This window comes from Anolis sagrei, chromosome 3 (assembly GCF_037176765.1).
Source record: "Anolis sagrei isolate rAnoSag1 chromosome 3, rAnoSag1.mat, whole genome shotgun sequence".
In the NCBI taxonomy this organism is placed as follows: domain Eukaryota; kingdom Metazoa; phylum Chordata; class Lepidosauria; order Squamata; family Dactyloidae; genus Anolis; species Anolis sagrei.
In genome coordinates, this window is record NC_090023.1 from 187,895,036 (window position 1) to 187,915,885 (window position 20,850).

The 20,850-nt window shown below is 39.2% G+C and overlaps 1 pseudogene; it reads left to right on the forward strand.

Moving 5' to 3' along the window:
• The first annotated feature begins 353 nt into the window (after window positions 1-353).
• On the forward strand, window positions 354-1,104 carry LOC132769903 (large ribosomal subunit protein uL13-like; annotated as a pseudogene).
• The last annotated feature ends 19,746 nt before the right edge of the window (window positions 1,105-20,850 follow it).

Consider the following 20,850-nt stretch of genomic DNA (forward strand, 5'->3'; position numbering starts at 1 on the left):
GGCTTCTACTGTGGAAGAAATCAAAGATTGGAAAGCAATTCGGGTGGATCTGGTTGTAAGCCCTTTTGAACAACATGCATTTGCTCTCTTGGGATGGACAGGATCCAGGGTAAGTCATCTCAATTTGGTTTTTTTTTGGAAAAGCAAACTTAATTTTGATATTGCAACAGAGTACGCAATTTCATATATCTGAAGAAACATCTTTTTCTTTCTTTATTGAATATTTTCTAATACAATAAAAGATCAGAAACAAAGAAAAGGAAGGAAAAATAATAAAGAGAAAACAAGAATAACAAAGAACAATAAGAAAGGAATTTTCTTTTGATTTCCAATTTTCCTAACTAAGATTATACATGACTATACAAAGTAGCTTCTCTGGTTATAATTGCTATCCATGTACTTCTTCAGCTTTTCCAAATTAGCTAATAATTATCACAATCAGGCTCTTTCCCATGTGGCCACCGAGGAGCAGCCACGACGGAGCCGAAGGTGATTGATGATTGGGACCACTTGCTTGGTTGCTTGGTGGCCATTGTGGCTAAACAAGTCATATTAGGGCACAAGGTTGTGGTTGTGAAGGTATTAACATATCTGGCAACTTTTACTGCAACAAATTTAAATACCTTGCTTTTCTGCGCAAGTGTACGAACACCAAGCCCTTACCACTTCCGTGCCCCCAGCCGAATCTTCTGGAGAACAGTGCGTGGAATGCTCCCACACAAGACCAAACGTGGTCAGGCTGCCATGGAGAGGCTGAAGGTTTTTGATGGCATTCCCCCTCTTTATGACAATCACAAGAGGATGGTGGTCCCAGCAGCTGTGAAAGTGGTCCGCCTTAAGCCCACATGCAAGTTTGCTTATTTGGGTCGCCTTGCCCATGAAGTTGGGTGGAAGTACCAGGCTGTCACAGCCACCCTGGAGGAAAAGTGCAAACAGAAGTCCAAACTCCCTTATGCAAAGAAAACGCAACTGATGAAACTCTGGAAACAGGCAGAGAAAAATGTGGAGCCCAAAATTGCAAAATACACAGACATTCTGAAGCAGTATGGCATCCTGGTTTAAATCAACTGCTATGCTTAGTTCACAATAAAGAAAAAAATTGCATTTAAAAAAAAAAAATCAAAATCTGTAGTTAATATTTATTATTATTCTTTGCAAATGGCCAATTAAAGTTTCACGGTCTTTCCAAAATGTCACTACTGATTTTTTTTTTCTAATCAAAGTTGTTAATTTGTCCATTTTGGCTAAAGCTCTAGAATACTAAAGTTACCCAATATGCTTGGCAGAGGTTTGAACCCATATCTTCCCAGTTTCAGTCTTATATGCCAGAAATGACAAATGCACTGGGTGCAGGACCTTTTTTTTTTATCCTTACTCGCCATTTGAGCCATTAAGCCATTTCAGCAAATTGGAATAATACTGATGCTGATGTTGTTGTTGATCATTTACCATTTATATCCTGCCTTTTCCATAGCCGCTTAACAACAGTTAAAACAAACATAGCTAAAAAGTTGAAAATGTAATTCCACTATCAGAAAAAAATAGAAAATGATGGGAATCACAGGTCAATCACCTTTAAAGATCTGCAGATTTTCCATTGCTGCTTTGAGCTGTTACCATCCAGCACTTTGCTAATTTCTGTACTTGCTGAAAAAGTGCAAACACCTAAGCTTTTTTGACTCAGACAAATTGTGCACGTCACAAGCAAATGGAGTCCAGTATGTGTTTAAATTAAACCATCTCTTCTTATAAAACTATAACAATCAGCAAGGCAGTTAGTATCAGACAAAGCTAATGTGATGTAGTATTGCATGTCAAAAAACAGTCCCCCTGGGTGAGCATCCATTATGGAAGTCGTATGAACTGGAGGCTACCTTCATTATAGAGAAGAAGGTAATGTATGATTGCAATTTCATATTTCTTAATGTTATCTGTACAGCAATAGGGACCTGACAGACAGCCTTGTAAATGGTGACTCTGCCTTAATGCCAGTTTTAAAGGATCAGTCTTCCTCCAGTGTTTTAAAGGCACGGAAATTGGGGCAAACCTGTTGCATGCACTAATTTCAAGTTCAAGAAGACTGTTTCAGTACTAGTCTTCAATAAGTTGAATGCTATGAATATTACACACACACACCCCACTGAAAACAGAATTACTTGTTAAAGAATATAATTTTTTTTAGTGAATTCAGATATTCACTTTGCTTTGTGATTGTAACTTAGAGACTTTTATGTGTGTGCAGCAATTTGAACGGGATCTGCAGAGATATGCCACCCATGAAAAGAAAATGATGTTGGATAACCATGCTTTGTACGATAAAACGAAGGTATTGTCCTTGGGTATTGTTATCAAACTTCCTTTCTATTGAGAGCTATCTGTTTTGGCTTCAGTTTGTCACTCATATCACACAATAACATCAAATCCTTTCAGCAGAACACAATTCTCAAAACCTCTCACAATTGCAAATAGACCTCTTATTGCTCAGTTAATTGAAGGTCACTTAGCAATTACCTTGAAATATTTCATATTATTTCTCAGCAGTGTACAAAAAGTATACAACGTAAACTGTAATTTTAAATTATATTTGCAGACACAGTGAGCATATCTTGCTTGCTTAGACAAAGGATATCTCATTTTCCTTACCTACTTCTGGAACACAGATGGTAAATGCATTCCAGATATTTTTACTTAGCTAATAAGGGCAACCGTGAAGAATGATAGGACAACTATTCTTCTCAGGCCCCATCTATACTGCCATATATTGCAGTTTGAAAGTGCATTATATTTTCAGTGTAGACTCATATAATGCTGTTTAACTGAAGGCTGAAGAGCAGAGACATCACACTGGCAACAAAGATCCTCATAGTCAAAGCAATGGTATTCCCCGTAGTCACCTTCCATAAGGAAGCCTGAGTGAAAGAAGATAGACACTTTTGAACTTAATTTATTTGTTGTGTCAGAGCAACCAGTCCATTATATTACATTTCTAACAGAACAAAGCAAACAAACAGACAAAATACAAAACTTGTGAGTTTGGTGGTTGGTTAAATGTCCTTTGACCAGTATCTGGCCACCTGAAGTGCTTCCGGTGTTGCTGCAAGAAGGTCCTCCATGGCGCATGTGGCAGGGCTCAGGCTGCACTGCAGCAGGTGGTCAGTGGTTTGCCCCTCTCCACACTCGCATGTCAAGGACTCCACTTTGTAGCCCCATTTCTGAAGGTTGGCTCTGCATCTCATGGTGCCAGAGCGCAGTCTGTTCAGTGCCTTCCAGGTCGCCCAGTCCTCTGTGTGCCCAGGGGGGAGTCTCTCATTTGGTATCAACCATTGGTTGAGGTTCTGGGTTTGAGCCTGCCACTTTTGGACTCTCGCTTGCTGAGGTGTTCCAGCGAGTGTCTCTGTAGATCTTAGAAAACTATTTCTTGACTTAAGTCATTGACGTGCTGGCTGATACCCAAACAGGGGATGAGCTGGAGATGTCTCTGCCTTGGTCCTTTCACTATTGGCTGCTACTTCCTGGTGGATGTCAGGTGGTGCAATACCGGCTAGGCAGTGTAATTTCTCCAGTGGTGTAGGGTGCAGACACCCCGTGATAATGCGGCCAGCATGCAAACTTTTGAACTGTGGTGTTGGAGGAATGTTCTGAGAGTACCTTGGACCGCCAGAAGATCTACTTCAGGAAATAAAGCCCGACTGCTCATGGGAGGGAAGGATATTAGAGGCAAAGATGAAGTCCTTTGGCCACATCATGAGAAGACAGGGAAGCTTTAGAGAAGACAATGATGTACATGTATCAAATTAGACTCAGATTTCACTGTGCTTATATGGAGAAAGTTGGTAGGTGACCAGAAAGTATACACACTTATCCTTCAATCTTTGGAGATACAACTACAAAAGATAGCTGAGATGGTCTCCCATCCCACCTCTCAACACGTCAGTGAGTACAGCTGCCCTGGGCATCTGGCAGGTAGCAGCCTACTTCTTCTTGCCTTCCACCCACCCTGCATGCATGTTTGGTTTTTTGATTTGGCTACCATTAGTTCTGTTATTGTTAGTTCATCACAACTTCAGTTGGCATGTGGCATGGGCCCTGGATCTGGTATCCTTCACACACGCATCCCCAGCAGAAGGGGTGGGGGGACGTTTGGTGCTTAGTATTTTAGCCCAGTATTGTTCCAGATGGATGGATGGCATCCTTGAAGTGACTGGACTGACCTTGAAGGAGCTGAGGATGGTGACGGCCGACAGGGAGCTCTGGCGTGGGCTGGTCCATGAGGTCACGAAGAGTCGGAGATGACTGAACGACTGAACAACAACAAATTGTTCCAGTGGCATCCGGACATGTTTGGCGGTATTGGCCAGAACCCATGCCAGGCAGCCTGTTGTGACTCAGTGGAACCATAGACACAGACTGATAGTGTTGTGACTCACTTGGGGTCTGAATCCTATCAACCTCTGACGAGGATGATAGGATTCAGGCTCACAATCAGGTTAAAAACGTTCCTGTTGTCGACAATGAGGAACAGGGCGTCCAAGTTCAGTTTCCCACAGCAGGGAATCATGTTTTTGATACTGAAACTAGCCAGGTGCAAATTGACTCAGAAAAGGAGGACAGTTCTCAGCCTGATAGGAGGCAGGAAGGTAACCAGGCTGACACTAATGTAGTTGTATCTCCAGAGATTGAAGGATAAGTGTGTGTACTTTCTGGTCACCTACCAACTTTCTCCATATAAGCACAGTGAAATCTGAGTCTAATTTGATACAAGTACAATTTATGACAAACATCTTAGGAGCTTAGGAGATCATTTCACGTGCTGTCCTCCTTGCTGCTATTATTATTATTATTATTATTATTATTAGAAACACAATGAGATGAGTCCACAGCAAACAAGATCACTCTGCTGGCTGTTGTATTGGATCACATATCGGACACTTCCCAAGTGTTTAGGTCTGTGTGATATCTCAGCAAAAAATGCATGCAGATCCCCTAAGGTGGCCTTCTGCAGCTGGCAGATGGTAATTTTGTCAGCGCCGACTGTGTTTAAGTGCAGGCCAAGGTCTTTAGGCACTGCACCTAGTGTGTCGATCACCACTGAGATCACCTTTACTGGCTTGTGCTAGAGTCTTTGCAGTATTATTATTATTATTATTATTATTATTATTATGTCTATTTATACCCCGCTTTTTCTCTCCACAAGAAGACTCAAAGTCTTGCTTGCTATGACAGCATCTAAGGCCATTTAACCTCTGCTGTTATTACTACTGGTCAATAATTTCGCAGACCTAGTGTTTTCTCCACTAGTGTTTTCTCCATACCTCTGAATGAAATGGTTCTTATAGTCACAGTCAAATTTTATAAAGCCAGCAATTGGAAATAACGTCATGTAAATGGGGTTTTAAAAACAACCAAAGCTTTGTCATTGAAATAATTTGTTTGATTAACAGTTTTCAAACTGACACTGATGCTTAAGAGGAGAAAAATATCCCATATTTCATCTTTCTGGTTTCTTTAATTTCCCAGAGGAATATACCAAACAAGCTTTATTGACCTTGAAAAGAGAAGATTAGCTGACACCAACATAATTATGGAAGGCTCATCTAAAGAAATGGGGTGTAATCTCATGGCAATAATCCAAAAGATGAACTGGAGCCTTATGATGCTATTCTTTTTTCTTAATGAATGTTAGACTATCCCAAAACTGTATTTATTGATTTAAAAAATCTCTAAATTGCCCTTACTCCGAAGTACAGTAAAATTTAGAATACAATAGAGCACTTCTAAAATCAAATAACTGACTTGACATAATAACCTAATTTCAACCAGCTAGGTAATAGTTAGTAATAAGGGAGCCAAGCTAACTTCAGTGGGAAGAAGTCCTTCAGGCGAATGTACATGGAACAATGCTTCAGATATGGAATGTAAGCTCTAGGCAAGTTCATATAGAAGGATGAGGTTTCCCAGATATCCTGGTTCAAAGCTTTGTAAGTGAGAAACTTAATTTGAGGTTAGAAGGACATTATTTTGTCGGATGCATTAACTTCTTTCTTTGTGAATGATGACCTCACAGGATCTACAGCTTGTTTGTATCCTCATACAGAAATGCTCTTTGCTTCCCCTTTTCCCTGGGTTTGTGGAGCTGTAGTCCTAGGAAATAATGTTTTTGAGCTCTGAATTGAGACTGTTTCAGAGCAGGACCTCCCTAGAAGATTAAGATCTTCCGGGGAGGTCCTGCTCTTGGCCCCACCAGCCTCATAGGTGTGGCTGATGCGGACGAGGGACAAGGCCTTCTTGGTGGTGGCCCCACGGCTGTGGAACTCCCTCCTGAGTGAAATCAGGTCAGCCCCCTCCCTCCTGACCTTTTAGAGACAACTAAAGACCTGGCTGTGGAACCAAGCGTTTAGCCCATCATAGGAATATTTAAAGTTAAAGCAAAAGTTGAAAGTGCAGTGACCCAGGACTGTTTACAGACAACGGCTATGTCTTTGTGTGATATGTGATGTTATTTTATGTGATGTGTTTAATAATTATTACTGTTTTATCAGAGGGGTGTCAATTTCGATGTTTGAAAGCATCGAATTGTTGCGAACACTGTTAATCATCCTGAGTCCCCTTTGGGGCTGAGAAGGATGGTATACAAATACCACCACCACCACCAATAATAATAATAATAATAATAATAATAATAATAATAATAATGAAATATTTCTCACTCACATATTCCCAGACACAGCATTAGAATATTTTTACTCAATAAACAATTTTGAGGAACATTTCTCTAGTCCGGATATCCATAACAGCCTTTAAACCACCTCATTGTAATGTGAAGTCACCCAGAAAAAAATAATGTGAGTAATTAACATAGCTCTTTTCTTATAAGCTAGTAGCAGGGCTGCTCATGTATGACATGTGATAAATGCATTAAATTCCAGTAATGTTCCCGTAATGAATATTGTTTTAAAAAGCACCTCTCTTACAGGCTTGAGGCTATTTTAAAAACTTACTGAAGTAAAACAACAACATATTAGTCCTCCGTTCTGTAAAACCAAATATGACAAAGAGTAGATTAAGTTATTTCTATTGCTAAATTGTTAATAAAGAGAGGAAAATGTTAGAAAATTGATAGAAATGAGCGTCGCTTTGTACATTCTCAATCCCATTGTCTCTCCTCACTGAAAAATGCTGTTTTTTCCCAATGTGTGGTAAAGCCCGATGCTTTTTGAAAATGTGCAGAATTACAGCAGTTTGACACCATATTAATTGTCATGGCTCAATGCCATGCAATTCTGGGATTTGTAATTTGGTAAGGTATGTATCGTTCTCTGTTAGAGAGCTCTGGTGCCACAACAAACTACAAATCCCAGGATTCTATAGAATGGAGCTGTGGCAGTTAAAGTGGTGTAAGTCTACAATAATTCTGCAGCCTGGATTGTAAGTGCGTGTAGCTAACATATTCATTTCCCTAAAGTGCCTGAAGTAGTGTCATTCTGAACCATTGTGAGATTAGAAATGGGGAAGCCTGGAAAAAAACCAGAAAAAAATTGGACCTCCCCCTTTTTTCCTATAGCCATTTTTCTTGGAAAAATGGGGGGGGGGGGAGGGCGGAAGCAAAAAGTCTCAGAAATCTTTCATTAAGGTCTTTATGCTGTCGCACGCTGGGCCTGTGCATCAGACTGTAGACAGGACATAAATTCCGTGTGCCCAACGGGACGCCGGGGCTGCCTCAGATTAAAGGCCTTTGGATTTCCTTAAAACACAGTCTCTAGAATGCTTAAAGGTTCAACGAAGTTCTTTATTGATGAAAAGAAACAGGTAGTTTAAAGCTTTCTTAACAGTCTATTGGCTCTCTCAATCTTGTCCACAGGGAACAGGCACTATCTTCATAACTGTATACTAACTAATGGGGAAATCCTTCACTTCTAATCTGGGCAGTCTTTCTTTGCCTCTGTTGGCGTGGAGCCCCTGCACCCGGTACCAACTGCTTCTGGCTTCCGTGAGAGACCCTTACCAAGCAGAGCTTTGTAGACTTCCAGGGGAAAAGAATTCAGTCTTCCGTGATGGCTGACTGAAGTCCCTCAGCAGAGGAGCTGTAAGGCTGGATGATCCTCGACCAAGCTGTGGGCTGTATAACCCTGGCCAAGCTGTAGAAGATGAAGCTTTCTATAGGAGCTCTTGGTATTATGTCCTGCATGGAAAGCTTCTCTGTGTGGACTGACCAAAAAAGGCTCCTATTCCCTCCAAAACCCCAAAAAGGGGGCGGGACCAGGGAACCTAACTATAATTGACAGGTGGCTTGCCCTATGATTGCAGCCAAAAGAAGCCATTTATCTGCAGAGTCCCTGAAACTTAGGACTATAACAAACATTCAATGCAAAGCAAACAAAATTGGAGCTCCTGGTACAGCTGTACCTGCACAGTCTTCATGTCATATACTTTGAAATCCATGTCATAAATTTATTATTTATCAATGAAAAAGAACATAATATACACATTTTTCAATTTTTCTGGAAAAAATGGCTTTTTAGGAAAAAAAACGGGGGGGGGGGGGAGGGGAAAACTGTTTTTCCCCAATTTTTCTGGTTTCTTTTTCCAGGCCTTCCCATCTGTATGTGAGATATTTACTGTAAAACATGATTAAATTAAGCATCTCAATGCTGCTGAATGCCACCACTTCAGGCCCATCAGCAGAAGAAATCGTCAATACAAAGATAATTTGACTGGGAAGCCTGAAATTGGATGTTGACCCTATATTTAAGTACAAACTTGGAAAAAATACTTTTGGTGATAACATTCATAGTCTTCTCAGGCACCATGTTGTAGTCCAAAGAAAGGTAATTTTTCCAAGCTCTGTGTTTTCATAAATCGCCTCTATTTTTCTTTAGTCTGGATAACTAGAGCACTCTTGAAACTACAGAGAATAATTGCATCTGAACACCTGGTGCCCTTCTAGCAGAGAAGGTCTCTGCAAAGCCCTTGCACTGTTTGGTGTGGAGGGCAATTCACTCATTAGAGATGATCTAATAATGCTTTTATTTAAGCCAGCATTTAGAAACATGGGAAGTTGTACAGAAAAGCCGTTTTGTCATTTCTTTGTTTTCAATGCTAAATTTTCAAATATAACTAAATCCATTATGGTATTTTAGCAAAAAAAAAATGCTTATGTGACACTAATACACCTTTGTCTTGATGTTTGAAAACCCTATTTTCAAAAGAATTGGATGTTAACAAAGGAGGCCATGATTAATACATGATTAAATAGCAGTCTACCCCGCCCCCCTTTTAAGGAGCTCCATCGGTTGCCATTCATCTTCTGGTCCCAATTCAAGGTGCAGGTTATCACCTTTGTTGTTGTATTGTCGAAGGCTTTCATGGCTGGAATCACTAGGTTCTTGTGGGTTTTTTCGGGCTATAGAGCCATGTTCTAGAGGCATTTCTCCTGACGTTTCGCCTGCATCTATGGCAAGCATCCTCAGAGGTTGTGAGGTCCTCACAACCTCTGAGGATGCTTGCCATAGATGCAGGCGAAACGTCAGGAGAAATGCCTCTAGAACATGGCTCTATAGCCCGAAAAAACCCACAAGAACCTACCTTTGTTGTTGTTCATTCATTCACTCGCTTCCGACTCTTCGTTACCTCATGGACCAGCCCACGCCAAAGCTCCCTGTTGGCCGTCACCACCCCCAGCTCCTTCAAGGTCAAGCCAGTCACTTCAAGGATGCCATCCATCCATCTTGCCCTTAGTTATCACCTATAAAGCCCTAAACGGTTCAGGACCCGCCTACCTTCATGACTGCATCTCCCTCTATAAACCTACACTAACTGTTCGATCCTCTGGGGAGGCCCTCCTCTCACTTCCACTCTCATCACAAGTACAACTTGTGGAGACGAAGGGGAGAGCCTTCTCTGTTGTGGCTCCTTGGCTCTGGAACTCACTACCTGGTGAGATTAGGCAAGCCCTGACATTGGCAGCTTTTAAGAAAGACCTAAAAACTTGGCTCTTCTGATATGCCTTCGGTGAGTGACTATATGTCCAATACACAGTCTGTTCCAACTACTGCTCCATCCTCATGAAGCACTCCCCCCCCCCCCCGCCCTTAATTAAGGCCTAACTCTATTGTTCCGGTCCTTTTGTGCCCCCCCCTAAGAAACCCATTCTCCCTCAGAAACACATTCTACATATCTCATCCAGGGTTTTATCAATTTTATTCCTAGTACATTTGGCCCGCCCACTGTGTTCTATTTCTCTATCATGTTATTTTGAAGCTATTAATTTTATTTTGTTATTTCATGTATTTATTTTGATGGTATTTTTGCTTCTTGTATTTTATTTTGCTGTACTGTAATTTTGGGCTTGGCCTTATGATAGCCGCCCCGAGTCCCCTTTGGGGAGATGGTGGCAGGGTATAAATAATAATAATAATAATAATAATAATAATAATAATAATTATTATTATTATTATTATTATTATTATGAACGACAGTTCTTTTGTAAACTCATCACACAAGAGAATTAATTTACTTTAAATCTGGTTTCTACTTCCTGCAGAATTCTGGGGTTTGTAGTTTAGTGAGGCTGTTAAAGACACCTCCCTAAACTACAAACCCCAGAATTCTGCAGGAGGCAGAAACCGGATTTAAAGTGGATTTATTCTCTGGTGTGATGAGGTTATAGTGTGTGCATGACTTTAAGTGGGTTTGGAAACTATAGGGATAAGACAACGGGATAAGGTTACTGTTCAAAATGATTTATATCGGAGGCCAGGCAGATTGGATTTTTAATGTTGGGAAGGGAGGGATGACATATTTAAGAAAACAAGTGGTTCTTGTTGCTTGTTTCATCAGCAAACAAAACAAAGCTCCATTCTTTTGAAATGCCAATGGCTGTTCGGCTCTTCCCTGTGGATGAGATATTTGGAATCACTGCTTCTCAAAACAGGATTAGAAAGGTCAGGAAGAAAGGGAGAGACAAGAATACCCTATAAAAGCAGGAGAGCTAGCTAACAACTTTCTGTTCCCTGATGTAACCCATATACAGAGTGGTAAGAAAACACCAACCCTAGTCTTCTGCTGGAGCTCTAAACTAGGTTTCTGAACATGTCCTTGGTGCTCCCAAATGCTATGAGGAATATCAAGCTGCCGTTGTCTATGTTTACCACTATATTAAGCAATATAGAGCATAATATTGTATCATGCTTAAAGAGGGAAGAATGAATTTGTTCTCATAGGCAATGATTCCTTGAAGAATCTCATATGATCAATCATTTCACCTTATGTTAATTTGAAAAATTAAGGCAACAATTCCATACAGCAGGGAAAGTACAGCTCTGAGGTGGCATGTGCCCCCCAAAGCTATTTGTCCAAACCTCAGACACCCCAGGTGGTTATAATTGATCATTTTTCTGGTAAAAAAAGAGGTGAATTGCCTTTTTTAGCAATTTGGTGCGGGTTATTTAAACTCACTTTGGCATGGATTTTGGCGTTGTGTGGAAGCACCCTTAGAAGCTGTCAGAAGAGACATGCCGTCTTTTAAAAAGGTTGCAATGGCTTCCTTCACGGGTTAACATAAAACAGTATGGTTGGCCCTGGCTCTCCCCATTATGAATTCCACTATTCATGGCGTGAAAATATTCATATTTTAAATTCCAAAAAGCAAACTTTGAGTTTCCCATTTTATATTAGGAACATCCCTTTACTATGCCATTGCATATAATGGGACCTGAGCATCTACAGATTTTGGTATCCATGGAGGCATTGGAACCAAATCCTCACAGATACCAAAGGACTAACGTATGTGTTTTTCAAAACAAGAAATGGATTCCTGGGTGCTTCCTGCTTTGCTTTTGTCATTATGGACAGTTGAGTCCTGGAGCAGAAAATTGGCCATTTCTGGCATATAGCCTTAAAGTAGGAGAACTTCTATAATCCCCTCCTTGAAGAGATGGTAATTTTAGAGCCTTCCAGATGTTGTTGTTGTTGTTGATGATAATAATAATAATAATAATAATAATAATAATAATAATTTTATTTATATACCACCCCGAAGAGACTCGGGGCAGCTAACGTGAGGCCAAGCCCAAGCAATTACAATAAGGCAAAATAAATAAGCGGAGTTTACTTCTGAGTAGAGACAATTAAGATTGTAACTAAAAATCTATTTTTGTGTGGACATGGCAAAATTGATGACACTGATGAATCCAGAGCCCAATTCTACCTCACAACCCCACTTCAAGCTGCACATCGCATACTTAAATATTAGACATAAACTACTGACAATTTTGATGGGTTTCAGCAGTTTAAATAAAAAATTTGGCAACAATTTTATATTTTGTCATTTTTAAAGTGCCTTGCATGGTTATTCAAAACAATGACAGGGTTTTGGAGGACGCTGGCCATCGTTCTGTTTGTTGTTCATTCATTCAGTCGCTTCCAACTCTTTGTGACCTCATGGACCAGCCCACACCAGAGCTCCCTGTCGGCCGTCACCTCCCTCAGCTCCTTCAACGTCAAGCCAGTCACTTCAAGGATACCATCCATCCATCTTGCCCTTGGTTGGCCCCTCTTCCATTTTCCTTCCATTTTCCTTTCCATCATTCTGTAGTCTGATGCTATTTAAGGACAAGCCATATGGTTACTCCTAAGAGTGTTATCTGTAGAATCTGCCTCTTCTGCAAGTTGCAGTGTTCTATTCTTGAAATTACAGAACAGTTGAAACATACAGGAGAGCAATCCAAGTCTGTATCCACACTGCAGAATTATACCACTTTAACTGCCATGGCTCTGTGCTATGGGATTCTGGGATATTTTTATACTTTTATGAGATATTTATCTTTCTCTGTCAGAAAGCTCTGGTGTCATAACAAGCTACAAATACCATGATTCCATAGGATGGGTCCATGGTTGTTAAAAGTGGTGTCAAAGTGATATAATTCTGCAGTATGGATACTCAGTAGGATGAAGTTAGACCTTATGGATAATTGGCTTCTCTAGTAGTTGAAACAGTTTGCCTATGAAAGAATTGATCAACTGTTTCCTTCTACCTTTTAGATACTCTCCAGCATTTCCCCCTTATTTATTCATAGATTTTGAGGCTATATTTGGGGGACAAAAGACTGAGAAGCTCCATGTTATGCATACACAGCAGATCTCCAGATGGTTCTTTGGGACCTGGCCTATGTACATGCAGCTCATCTAGATTGTAAATTGTGCCACTTTGGTTGTTAAAGTCTTCCAGTAGCAACCAGAAACATTTTGTTTTTATTACAAAGGAATTCTGGAAGAGGTTTCTCTTTGCCAAGTGAAAGAGGGTCTTTTAATGGTTCTTTGCAAAACTGGAAGCTATAGTCTAAAGTTTGGCAGATGCTCTGCTGAAAATTATGTGGCGATAGCAGAGAGGCAGTCAGTTTTGAGAGAACATCTCAATGAATTAAACATGGTACAGCTGCAGTGTTTGCTTTCGATGTCGGCAGTAATGACTGGATTAGCCATAAAGTAAACATAAAGATTCCAAGTTTATAATATTGATTTCCAATGTGATCGGTGTTGTTCACATAGTCATTACTACGATTAAACACTGAGACATTGTAAACAGATGCACATTCTTTCACATACTAAGTGCTTCCTGTGCTTTTTATCTCTTTGGGCAGAAGAGCTATTATGCATCTGATGTTGGGAATTAGTTCTTCTCTGCACCTGGCCTGCTTTTGAAATCAAGTGTTAAAATAATCCCAGTTCTTCCTCTGCGATAAAAACAACAATAATGACCATTCATTGTTGTACACATGAAAGCTTTCTGTAGAGCAATTCAGCAGCTTTAATTGCTGAAGATTCATAATTCGGGGGTCACTTTAACATGGCCAATGTATAAATCCACTTAAAGCCGAAATAAATGAAATTTACCACGTGTGCCGCATTCTTAGAAATGTGTTGTGCTTCTTCTAAAAATAAATATTTAGAAATCAAGTACTCAAGCAAAAAATATAGTGATAGAAGTACAATTACTTCTGTGATAATCTTTAACTTTCTATCAACTGACCTTCTACCAGTTAATTAATCAGCTGACATTGTGTTGGGCTATGACTGTATTTGTCTACACAGTTACTCCACATTTATAAAGTTTTGCACTGAGTGCCATAGCTGCATCCTATGAAAGCTTAGGATTTGGAATACAGTGAGGTGCTTGGAATTTTCCACCAAAGAGATGTAGTGCTGAAGTCCTAAAGACTGGATTTAAGCAGTGGTTCCCAATAATTGGTTTTCCAGATGTTTGGGACATCTAAGAGTTGAAATCCAAAACAAACAGAGTAGCAAAGTTTGAGAACCAGTGAACTAGAAATATCTAGCAGAGAATTGTAAGTTCCTCATCAAACAACAAGTCCAGGATAGAACTTAAAGTGGTATCAGGCTGGATTTACACTGCCCAGTTTCAGAAAATGGATCAACTGTATTGATTTGGATTCTAGGGCAGTGTAGAGTGATATAATCCAGTTCAATGCAGTTAATCCACATTATGAAGTTGGACTATAAGGCAGTATAGATCCAGCCTCAGACTGCTATAGCTGGTTAGCAAATATACTCTTTGGATCCACAAACTTTCTCCAACAATCTCTGCACTTCTGTTTTTTTGCTTTTCCTGCTTTTCTTGCTATGACTCCTGCTAAATGATCCTTTAAATCCAGGAAAAAAACAACAATCAATTCATCTAGTGTCTGGAATAGGCTTTACATTGTTCTATAGAATCTTAGGAGTCAGATGACCATGTCTGTCATTGGCTGAAATACTCCAAATTTTGTAATTAAACCTTGGGACACAAAGCTACTGGGACAAATGGTTCTCTATTGTGATGTCCATGAGTAACTTTAGCATAATTACAGATTGCTATGGTGTATTCCAAAGGAATTCTGATATACATCAGTTTAAGCAATCTCAATCTTTTGGCGATAGAGAGACTTCTCTGAGCTCGTTATAAGGTGAGATAACTAAAAACAAGTCAGAGTTAAACCTTGGACTTAAAAGTTAAACCTTGTGTCAACCTTGGGTTTCCTCTGGACTATGTTTGTATGCTCGACTCTATAACAGAGACTAGTTGGGCAGGACTCTGACATTTGAACTGCATTAAATGGTCAGTTAAATGGTTCCAGAGTTTACCTTGTCTTCATTATTTATTTTGATAAACCTGGAACCATGTCTAACAAAATGTTTGGCAGGGAAAAAAGGATGTGTTTCTCATGAGAAATAGCCAATACCTACTATTTTAAGTTTGTTTAAAGTAGGGATAGGCTAATTGCCAAAGAGTTTTGGGCTCTCTGTAGCCTCTTAGGCAACTTAAACTACACGAGAAGATCCTCTACCTGAAGAAGGACTTCAGAATACAGTATTTTGTTAAAGTTCTAATAGCAAACACTTTATCACAAGTCTACATACTCATCAATCTCACCAGGCCAATTGAACAGGTGTACCCATGGTTACAGGGAGACAGATAATTCAATTGAGTTTATTCAGGAGGGTCCTTTTTCAGGTGGAGGGTCTGTTAAAATGGTTCATTTTCAATAAACTTTTCATTGAAAAAAACTTATAGGGAATTTCAGGTGTTCCACAAACTTTCTGTGGTCCTCTGCCTTTACTTGGAAGGGCTGAACTTCTCTATGGACCCCTTTCCCCCATAACTGAAGCAATCTTCTCATACTTTCTGCTGGCTGTGGAGAACAATTTGACTACCCCCCCCCCTTGTGATGAAGGGGCTAAAGTGGATCTGGGAGGATCTGATGAAATTGCCCCATATCCCCTAAAAGAGCATGATCAGCACAGCTAAAGTATGAATGGAAGTTATGGGAGTATGAAGCTACATGTAGTGGTCCTGAGGCATCCAAGAGAGTGGCACTGAATGTTAAAATGCTGAGTACATGCATCCCTGAGTATAAGGCCGGGAGGGAGTATGGCATGACCTTCTTTCATTAATTTTTTTAAAAATATAGAGAACTGCACTGGGGGATCTGGGGATCTCATGTTCTCAGTGATAGGGCTTAAAATGGATGGTGGGCCAGAGTAGGAGAGTCACTTTTCTATCTCTCTCTACTTCCCCTTCCACAACATCTTAGAAGGCCTTACAGTTATTGACTCTGATTTGCAAGAGGATTTGGAAATTAGGCTGAGGACCTAATGAGGATGAATCTGTGACTTAAGGATCACAAATGACTGACTTCTTGCAGAATCTTGTATCAGTCTGATCTTTCAAAAATTATTATCTTTTTTCTTTTTTACTACTAGTAGCCATCCTGACTAGGGGTGCTCACCAAAGATGAAAAAATTCTGAAATGTTCTCCTCTTTGATGAACACGGGGTGCCTTGACATCTGAAGATAATCTAAATGAAGGAAGGAAGGAAGGTCAACTGCTACAGAAAGGCTTACATTTGGACATGTTATTGGAAATCAAAATTATAAAAGGGTTTTACAGAAAATCACCAGTTGTTTGATGCATTTTTATTGTGTTTTCCACAGAAACATATTTTGTGTAAATATTATTACTTTTGGCACTTTCCTTTGCACAAAAAAATGTGTTTGTGAAATTTTCTCCCAAAAGTTTGAAAAGTAATGGAAAGATGTGCAAAACAAAAACAAAAACACACACACTTTTACTCAGTGCAAGAACCTTCTATATTTTTTGTTCTTATGTGCAAGAATGAAATAAATAAAAAAACTTTTACCCCAGCTGATGATCATTGCGCATACATTTGGACTATGAGGGAGTCAATCATGAATTTTACATATGAGTTGTCTTTACTTCTCAGCACTTAATGTGAGCATGCAGTTTGCATTGGATAAATTCTTCCACAATTCATTATTAAACAAAATTTTACTGTTTTTCCTGCATTGCCCTCTAGAAATTCATACTACTTTTACTGAGCATCTTTGGGGTATTTTTTCCCAATGTGAGAAGGCAGCAACTACATGAAGAAGAGGTCCAAGACAGATACATGTCCATACATGAACAAGTATACATTAAAACAGGAGAAACGAGCCATCCTCTGCCACGCATTGCTGTAGCCACCCTGTGTATATGTGTTTTGTGCGTGTGTGTATATATATATATATTGTGTGTGTGTGTGTATGTATGTATATATATATATGTGTGTGTGTGTTTGTGCATGTGTTGTAATGTAATTTTTATTTTTTGGCTTTTTATGTCTCTTCTGCTGGTTCCCCCCCCCCCCCCCAGTGTTTTATGAGTGATGATCACTCGTTGGCCTAATAGGTGTATTGTGTCCAAATGTGGTGTCACTTCATCCTGTGGTTTTTGAGTTATGTTAATCCCACAAACTAACATTATATTTTTATTTATATAGATGAGAGGTCTCTGTATGCCTCTTATATTCTGCATCTCACCTTTGTTCAGTGATGGTTCTTATAACAGCCCATCATAGTACATGTGTTGACTAGGAGCATAAAGCTCTTGCACACATGCATGTTTAACCTTTGCACAAGCAGTGACTGTGCCTATTACATTTATATAATATAAATAGTGTGAGCCTATACACACCGAGAAAGGGGAAGAATAAATTGAACAGATTAGTTGAAATGTATGTTAACAAGGATTTCAGGATCTCACTCAACGTGTGAATACACAATTGTTTTAACACCCACATCATCAATCTGTTTCCTTTAATAAACTGGCTTTGGTGGACTTTTCATAGATTAGGTATCATTAAAAACCTTTTCTTGTAGTAATATATGTCGATACATTTCTCTCTAATTACAAAAATTTGTCCAAAGGTAAAATGAAACTTGGGTGTATAATTCAAGTTTATATTAGCTTCTAAATGTATCGTGCTTAGAATCATTAGAATAAATTCCATTGCATATTTTAATACCAATCCTCATGATTTTTCTCAAGGGCTCAGAGTTGACAGCTTCTGCTCAGAAAACTCCTTGCTCAATCAGTTTATTATAATATCATTTCAAAGAGTGATGGTGTTCCATCTAACTTATTTATCATTATATTTGCAGCTGGATTAGGGCTAGATTAGATTTTTTAAAGCAAGTGCTGTAATAGGAATATTTCTACAACATAATGCCAGTTAAATGCAAAATTTACATTCTTTGTATAATATAATGCCCGAGGCACATCCAATTGTTTACCCCTAGAGACTGTTGTTCTATAAAAGAGAAAGTACATAAATATCTTGTGTATAATGCAGTGTAAAATTGCTCTTCTCCGCTTCCATGCAATACAAATTTCATGTTGTTATCCCATTTGCGCTTTTTAGATTTTTAGTATGTCACTAGTAGCTACAGTACCTTCATTTGCCCTCAGGTTTCTTGCTCATATGATCCTCTTCACCCAAACTGTTGTCTTTTTCGGGAAGTCACTTCAGTCTTTCAGATTTGCCAGTTGCCCAGTGACACATTTTCTTTCCAGTAAAGACTATGGGTGTAGCTCTCTAGGTTTTTCCAGGCTATTTTTAATATATGGTTTCTTGACGTGTATAGTTTTTTTTTAAAAAAATAATAATCATTTTTTCCTCTTTTAAAGCACTTTTTTGTGAACAGCTTTGGGCATCCATCAAGCAGAAGGGTGCAAATTATTAAGTGTGATAAATAAATCAAATTAGATGCTGTTTAGACATTTTGATTGTGGCTGCAATCAACAGGGGTGAATGGATCAGCCATTAAATATGCTTAATGTTATTTTTGCATGTATTCATGGCCTCATCTACCCTATCTTGGCACTGAATATACAGCCCCCCCCCCTTGAAAAAAATCTAGATAAATTTATTGTCTCTAACCCCCTTCAAAAAACCCAACAACTAATGCACAAGCTTTTACGGTATATTCAGAAGACTGCCTTTAATATATTTTCCTCCTCCTCCTTCTTACAGATATAACCTTTTCCACTGAGTTTAAACCTTGGAGAATCCTGATACAAGTGCTGTGTAGTGGCCATAAGATTTGGTTGAGTCCCAGTGTAATAATTCATAGAATAGATTAATCCAGATGTTATCAAATTCAGATTCTGGATACAAGAATTCAGGAGTTTATGTCTCCCATTGACTCTCAATGGATGTAATGTTTTTCTATTTGTTAGATATTGGTTGCATCTTCTGGTATAACTGCCATGTGCAAGTATACTACTCATATCAAGTTACAGACAAAGATAATATTTATTTATTTGATCAGTCATATGACCATTTCAATTATTAAGTTATGACTATTATTATTATTAAGCTACAGACAAAGAGATTTAGACATTTTTTTTTAAAAAAAGGGAATTAACTATAAGAATTATTGGTAGAATGAAATGATATTTCCAGTGATAGTTCCCTTTCTAAGGGCCCTTCCACACAGCCATATAACCTAGAATATGAAGGTAGACAACCCACAATACCTTCTTTGAACTGGGTTATCTGAGTCCACACTGCCATATAATCCAGTTCAATGTGGATTTTATACAGCTGTGTGGAAGGGGGCTTAGTGGTCCAGGCCTGCCAAGTTTCAGATAAGTTAGTTCAGTGAGGTTTTTGCAAGATCAGTCCTTGCAGCTTGGGGGTATAAAAAAATGGCATTCCTTGATTTTGTTTTTGTAGACAATCATAGTGGAAAGGGACATGCAGCAAAATTAGGATACATAGTGCAAATTGTGGATGAAAAGGTGGTTCAGGGTAAGAAAACTGCAAAGGTAGGATAGACACTTCAGATTTTATGGAAGGAGACTATTTGTTTCCTTTTATCCTAGACGCAGGCAACATTTCTATTTGCCCAAAATCCTGTGTTCCAGTTTAAATTCTCAAACATTCAAACTGGCTCCTAATTGTTTGCACATTACCCCTTTATTTATTAAATGCTGGATAAACTACAAAAGGAAGAAAGATTTTTTATACATAATGACAGGGGTTATGAGTTTGTATTTTTTTTTTTTGGTATTATAACATACAAGCAGGGTGGTGCAGTGGGTTAAACTGCTGAGCTGCTGAACTTACTGACCGAAAAGTTGGCGGTCTGACTCCGGGGAGGGGGGAGCAGGGTGAGCTCCCATTGTTCGCCCCAGCTTCTGCCAAACTAGCAGTTCAAAAACATGAAAATGTGAGTAGATCAATAGGTACCGTTTCTGCAGGAAGGTAACAGAACTCCATGCAGTCATGCTGGCCACATGACCTTGGAGGTGTCTACGGACAATGCCATATCTTCAGATAAGAAATAGAGATGAGCATCACCCCCCCAGAGTTGGACACAACTAGACTTAATGTCAAGGGAAACCTTTACCTTAACATACAAACAAGGATTACTTGTTGCTCTCAGTTCTTAAAATGCCTTCCTCATGAAACAGTCTGCTAATTCAGTAGGCCTAAAACAAGTAAGATGATCGATGACAAATCTGTTTTTTGATAGGATGTTTGAGCAAGCAAGGGACAGAGGTGAAAGAAGGCAAGAGGTAAAAGCCATAATAACAGGCAATCAAGCTGTAGCTTTCAGCAGCACATTGCAAAGCCATTGTGTGTACTTTGTATGCAGCATAATACCGGGACCTGGTGAAATTATGTTCCCACTCATTTTTATGGACAGATGAACAAAAGCACTAAATCCATCTTACTTGATGTGGTAAATGCTTAATCACAGCTGTATCCTCTGCAGATGAAGAAAATTGGTAATAGCTGGAGAAGGCAGTAACTGTACCCGATATTTTTTTAACTGAAGACTCAATATTATTTACAAACGAGTCATTGTGCTTTCTAGTGGAATATTTGAGCAGAGCAGTTACGTCTTGTTTTTTTCCCTGTTATTGTTAGAAGAGCCCACTTTAAAGCTTATGTCTAATTTATCATTCACAATATTGCCTTCTCTAGTGAAGTTTTCCCATCGGCTTG